This window comes from Lolium rigidum, chromosome 6, assembly GCF_022539505.1.
Source record: "Lolium rigidum isolate FL_2022 chromosome 6, APGP_CSIRO_Lrig_0.1, whole genome shotgun sequence".
Lineage (NCBI taxonomy): Eukaryota > Viridiplantae > Streptophyta > Magnoliopsida > Poales > Poaceae > Lolium > Lolium rigidum.
The window spans coordinates 342872512-342879890 of record NC_061513.1 but is presented as its reverse complement, the minus strand read 5'-3'; positions in this window follow the sequence as shown (position 1 = coordinate 342879890).

Below are 7379 nucleotides of genomic sequence, written 5' to 3'. Positions count from 1 at the left end.
AATGATCTCATGAGCTGCCTTACATGATTGAGATTCATCTGATGTAATCGGTGTTGTGTTTGCTGGGATCCGATGGATTGTTACATTATGATTAGTCTATCTATAAAGTTTATGAAGTTATTGTTGTTGCAATCTTGTTGTGTTTAATGCTTGTCACTAGGGCCCGAGTGGCATGATCTTAGATTTAAGCTCTATACATATTGCTTAGATTGTATCTACAAGTTGTTTGCACATGTCTATGTCCGGAACCAAAGGCCCCAAAGTGACATAAATTGGGACAACTGGAGGGGAAGGCTTAGATATGAGGATCACATGTTTTTACGGAGTGTTAATGCTTTGCTCCGGTGCTCTATTAAAAGGAGTACCTTAATTTCCAGTAGATTCCCTAGAGGCCCGGCTGCCACCGGCTGGTAGGACAAAAGATGTTGTACAAGTTTCTCATTGCGAGCACGTATGACTATATATGGAAAATATACCTACATGATTAAAAATCTTGATGTTCTGTCTTAATGCTATTTCAATCCTATCAATTGCCCAACTGTAATTTGTTCACCTAACACTTGTTATTGGAGAGTTACCACTAGTGTAGATAGCTGGGAACACCGGTCCATCTCTCATCATCATATACTTGTTCTACATGTCATTGGAAGTAGTATCAACTATTTTCTGGTGCCATTGCCTCTGTGTTACTATTACTCGCTTCGTGTTATCGTTACTATCGCTCTCATATTACTCGCTGCTTTCACATCACCCCCGTTACTAGTGCTTTTCCAGTGCAACTGAATTGACGACTCGATTGTTAAGGCTTATAAGTATTCTTTACCTCCCCTTGTGTCGAATCAATAAATTTGGGTTTTACTTCCCTCGAAGACTGTTGCGATCCCCTATACTTGTGGGTTATCAAGACTATTTTCTGGCGCCGTTGCCGGGTAGGCATAGCTCTACTCATAAGTTCACCTGGGGAGTACACTCCACCTCTCTCTCTATTTTATTTTATTTTGTTTTGCTTAGTTTACTTTTCTCTAGTTTATTTGTGCTTAGTTTATTTCTGTCTAGTATTACTTTGCTTAGTTTACTTTTGTCTAGTTTATTTTTGTTTTGTTTTACTTTTCCTATATACCCGAAAATCCATAAAAATTTGAAAAACCTAAAAATTAAAAATTGCTATTATGGGAGAACCTACAACCTATTTGGAGCTTATTGAATTATATAATAACTATAGAGAATCAAGAACGGGAAAAGTTATGAGTGTTGTGATAGAAAAATTGAATACAATTGCTAAAATCTTGCTTAAACGCCATGATATAAACTGTTGCTCTAAACAGGATACTAAACATCTTAAATTTCAATGTGGCTTTAGTGAGGAAGTTTTAATTAAGAACTATAATTGGAATAGCTATATTCATTTTGGGTTCGTAGAAGTAGAACAATTTGTTTTGTTTATGGGAGCCTCTGAGATATAATCCTTCATGGCTAAAAATTATGAAACTTGTGTTGTTTGTAAGGACCTTAAAGATTATGTCTCTTCTATCCTTAATTTTTGCATAGAAAGCTACAGTGATAATCCTTATATCATGATTATAAAGAGAGACTCATTAATGCACAAGAATGCACTCACAATTTGCAGGAACCAGTGGAAGAAGAAATTGACGAACCTGAAAGCTCATTGGATTAAAAAGAGGAGGAGATTGATGAATCTCGAAAGCTCATTGGATGAAAAAGAAGAGGAGAGTGATGAACAAAAGGAGGAAGAATGGATTAGCTACCCATGCCAACCTTCTAATGAGAGTAACTCTTTATGTCTTACACTATTTGATTGTCCTCCATGCTTACCAAAGGAGGATGAATGTTATGTTCCTGTGGATTCTCTTGAAATATTTCCTATGAGTAAAACTTGCGAGAATAATTATGCTACTGTTATTCATGATAATCCATGCTACTTTGATAAATTTTATGATAATGCTTTGTTTGTTCCTGATGTCGAAATGCATGGTACTAAAGAGTTTTGCTTGGCAAATGTTTATGATAAATCTCTAGATGATGGTCCTATGTTACTTGATACTATTAATTGTACTACTAATGAAAATTGGATTGGAGAGATCTTGACTTTATCTATGAGTCCCATATCTTTTAAGATTGATCAATCATCTTGTTATATTATTGGTAAAAGTGGGTTTGAAAGTTTTAATCCTACTATTTCTGAGCTTGATAAAAATTATGTGTTTGTGAATCATGAAAAGCATGCTCTATGTGATAGTTATATTGTTGAATTTGTTCATGAAGCTACTGAAAATTATTATGAGAGAGGAAAATATGGTGGTAGAAATTTTCATGGTACTAAAACACCTCTCTATGTGCTTAAAATTTTGAAGTTACTCTTGTTTTATCTTCTTATGCTTGTCACTTTGTTCTTCATGAATTTATTTGTGTACAAGATTCCTATGCATAGGAAGTGGGTTAGACTTAAATGTGTTTTGAATTTTCTTCTTGATGCTCTCTTTTGCTTCAACTCTTATTTCTTGCGAGTGCATCATTAAAACTGCTCGAGCCCATCTTAATGGCTATAAAGAAAGCACTTCTTGGGAGATAACCCATGTGTTTATTTTGCTACTGTTTTGTTGTGTTTTGGAAGTTGTTACTACTGTAGCAACCTCTCCTTATCTTTATTTTATTCAATGTTGTGCCAAGTGAAGTCTCTAATAAAAGGTTGATGCTAGATTTGGATTTCTGCGCAGAAACAGATTTCTTGCTGTCACGAATATGGGTATGATTCTCTGTAGGTAACTCAGAAAAATCTGCCAATTTACGTGAGTGATCCTCAGATATGTTCGCAACTTTCATTAGTTTTGAGTTTTCTGATTTGAGCAACGGAAGTACCTCTTAAAAATTCGTGTTTACTTGGCTGTTCTGTTTTGACAGATTCTGTCTCTGTTTTTTGCATTGTCTCTTGTGGACTTTAAGTGAGGCTTTCTAGACGTGGAGAGCTGTAGCTAATGTTTTATTGAGTTCTTGCAATGTGTCACTACAGGGCCAAGGTGGATTAAAGTTTTTTGAGTACTAACCCCTCTAATGAAGTTTATGAGAAGTTTGGTGTGAAGGAAGTTTTCAAGGGTCAAGAGAGGAGGATGATATATGATCAAGAAGAGTGAAAAGCCTAAGCTTGGGGATGCCCCCATGGTTCATCCCTGCATATTTCAAGAAGACTCAAGCGTCTAAGCTTGGGGATGCCCAAGGCATCCCCTTCTTCATCAACTTAACAGGTTCTTCTATTGAAACTATATTTTTATTCGGTCACATCTTATGTGCTTTACTTGGAGCGTCTGTGTGCTTTTATTTTTGTTTTTGTTTGAATAAGATTGGACCCTAGCAATCCTTGTGTGGGAGAGATACACGCTCCGCTTTTTCATACGAACACTTGTGTTCTTCGTTTTACTTTTAATGTTCAATGATAAAAGTTGGAAGCTATTACATTTATTGCTATTTGGTTGGAAAAAGAAAATGCTTCATATTGTCTTGGATAATTTGATACTTGGCAATTGTTTTGAGCTCTCAAGTAGATCATGATTAAGCTCTTGCATCATGTAGTTTAAACCTATTAGTGGAGAAATACCGTAGAGCTTGTTGAAACCGGTTTGCATGATTGGTCTCTCTAAGGTCTAGATATTTTCTAGTAGAAGTGTTTGAGCAACAAGGAAGACAATGTAGAGTTTTATAATGCTTGCAATATGTTCTTATGTAAGTTTTGCTGTACCGGTTCATACTTGTGTTTGCTTCAAACAACCTTGCTAGCCCAAAGCCTTGTACTGAGAGGGAATGCTTCTCGTGCATCCAAAACCTTGAGCCAAACCTATGCCATTTGTGTCCACCATATCTACCTACTATGTGGTATTTCCTGCCATTCCAAGTAAATACTTCATGTGCTACCTTTAAACCTTCAAAATGCTTCTCAATTTGTGTTGATGTTTTATAGCTCATGAGGAAGTATGTGGTGTTTATCTTTCAATCTTGTCATTTACTCTTGACAGACTCTCACCAATGGACTAGTGGCACATCCGCTTATGCAATAATTTTGCAGAAAGAGCTGGCAACGGGGTTTCCAGCCCCAATTAATCAACTTTCATTAATAATTCTCTTCACGTGTTTTGCCCTGATCTATCAGTAAGCAACTTAATTTTGCAAATAGACACTCCTTCAAGGTATGTGAATGTTGGAAGGCACCCGAGGACTCGGTTAGCCATGGCTTGTGTAAGCAAAAGGTTGGGAGGAGTGTCATCCATAAATAAAACTAATGTGTAAACAAAAGAGAAGAGGGATGATCTACCTTGCTGGTAGAGATAACGTCCTTCATGGGAGCCGCTCTTGAAAGTCTGGTTGATGAGGTAGTTAGAGTGTCCACTATCATTCGTTGACAACAACAAACACCTCTCAAAACTTTACTTTTATACTCTCTATATGATTTCAAAACTTAAAAAGCTCTAGCACATGATTTAATCCTCGCTTCCTCTCGCGAAGGGCCTTTCTTTTACTTTATGTTGAGTCAGTTTACCTACTTCCTTCCATCTTAGAAGCAAACACTTGTGTCAACTGTGCATTGATTCTTACATACTTGCTTATTTGCATTCATCATATTGCTTTGTGTTGACCATTATCCATGAGATATACATGTTAAAAGTTGAAAGCAACTGCTGAAACTTAAATCTTCCTCTGTGTTGCTTCAATGCCTTTACTTTGAATTTATTGCTTTATGAGTTAACTCTTATGCGAGACTTTTGATGCTTGTCTTGAAAGTACTATTCATGAAAAGTTTTGCTATATGTTATCTATCTGTTAGCAACTATAGATCATTGCCTTGAGTCACTGAATTCATCTCATATGCTTTATAATAGTATGATCAAGATTATGTAAGTAGCATGTCACTACAGAAATTATTCTTTTTATCGTTTACCTACTCGAGGGCGAGCAAGACCTAAGTTGGGGATGCTTGATACGTCTCCAACGTATCTATAATTTCTGATGTTTCATGCTTGTTTTATGACAATACCTACATGTTTTGCTCGCACTTTATAATGTTTTTATGCATTTTCCGGAACTAACCTATTAACAAGATGCCGAAGTGCCAGTTCCTGTTTTCCGTTGTTTTTGGTTCCAGAAAGGCTGTTCGGGCAATATTCTCGGAATTCGACGAAACGAAGACCAAACATCATAATTCACCGAGACGGACCAGGACACCGAAGGAGACCCGGAGAGGAGGCACAGGGGCCCCACACCATAGGGCCGCGCGGGCAGGCCCCTGGCCGCGCCGGCCTATGGGGAGGGCGCCCTGGAGCCCCTCCTGCGCCGCCTCTTTGCCTATAAGACCCCTTTCGACCTAAAAACGCGATGCCAATTGACGAAACTCCAGAAAGACTCCAGGGGCGCCGCCACCATCGCGAAACTCCACTCCGGGGGACGAAGTCTCTCGTTCCGGCACCCTGCCGGACGTGGAAGTGCCCCGAAGCCATCTCCATCGACGCCACCGCCTCCATCATGCTCGTGAGTAGTTCCCCCATGGATCGCGGGTTCTAGCTGTAGCTAGTTGGTATTCTCTCCCCCATGTACTTCAATACAATGATCTCATGAGCTGCCTTACATGATTGAGATTCATCCGATGTAATCGGTGTTGTGTTTGTTGGGATCCGATGGATTGTTACATTATGATTAGTCTATCTATAAAGTTTATGAAGTTATTGTTGCTGCAATCTTGTTGTGTTTAATGCTTGTCACTAGGGCCCGAGTGGCATGATCTTAGATTTAAGCTCTATACTTATTGCTTAGATTGTATCTACAAGTTGTTTGCACATGTCTATGTCCGGAACCAAAGGCCCCAAAGTGACAGAAATTGGGACAACTGGAGGGGAAGGCTTAGATATAAGGATCACATGTTTTCACGGAGTGTTAATGCTTTGCTCCGTGCTCTATTAAAAGGAGTACCTTAATTTCCAAGTAGATTCCCTAGAGGCCCTGGCCGCCACCGGCTGGTAGGACAAAATATGTTGTACAAGTTTCTCATTGCGAGCACGTATGACTATATATGGAAAACATGCCTACAAGATTAATAATCTTGATGTTCTGTCTTAATGCTATTTCAATCCTATCAATTGCCCAACTGTAATTTGTTCACCCAACACTTGTTATTGGAGAGTTACCACTAGTGTAGATAGCCGGGAACCCCGGTCCATCTCTCATCATCATATACTCGTTCTACATGTCATTGGAAGTAGTATCAACTATTTTCCGGTGCCATTGCCTCCGTGTTACTATTATCGATGTCAGTGTTATCGCTACTACTCGCTCTCATATTACCGCTGCTTTCACATCACCCCCGTTACTAGTGCTTTTCCAGTGCAACTGAATTGACGACTCAGTTGTTAAGGCTTATAAGTATTCTTTACCTCCCCTTGGGTCGAATCAACAAATTTGGGTTTTACTTCCCTCGAAGACTGTTGCGATCCCCTATACTTGTGGGTTATCACCCCTATGAGGAGGTGCCGTACATCTCGCCTCCGAACCCCTACGACACCTGCCTGGACGACCCAAGGAACGAGGTAACTATGGTTTGCTCCCTTTTTTGTTCCCCATTCCTCTTTGAACCCTATTTTTGCTAGTTCCCTAGTAACTATTAGTGCCGATCTGTAGATGGATGAGTATTGGGTTAATATTTGCGCCGATTTTATTCCATTTTTCTTTGATCCCTTCTTGATTTCGTTTAAGATTTGGAGTTCGTCCGTTCGGTTAATTTATGCAAGTAATAATGAGATCTCAATCAGTTAATTTATGCAAGTAATCATGGGATCTCAATCAGTTATTTTATGCACGAATCAAAAGTTATCAACCATTTAATTTTGCAAATAATCTGGAATATGTTCAAATTCAGATCTGGAATCTGTTTCTTTGCCTATGATGAATCGTTGGGCATAAATTTTTACAGAGTGGGTTCAGCGAACCATTGCTGTGTACAAATCTATTGTGCATGAGATTTGGTTCGCTAACACCATCCCTGTAGACATATAATCATGTCCACTCTAACTGCGGCTGGCTCTATTTTTCCGTACGTTGTTATCATGCACGTTAGTCATCGTTGCAACTCCTTCACTCATAGTTCCCGTTTGATATGGATCAGGTGTCTGGCAGCGATGACGAGGACCAGCACACCAAGACTCGCCAGGTGCTGCGGAGGCTGCAGGTCGGCCAGTACGTCTCCTACTTCGCCAAGGGTGTCTACAGGTGCCCCTTCTGCACTAGGAGACTCGGCGGCACCGACTTCAACCGCCTCCTCACGCATGCCGAGAACATCGGCAACACCTTCCCCAAGGTCGGCACGACGGTGAACCCCTTACCAC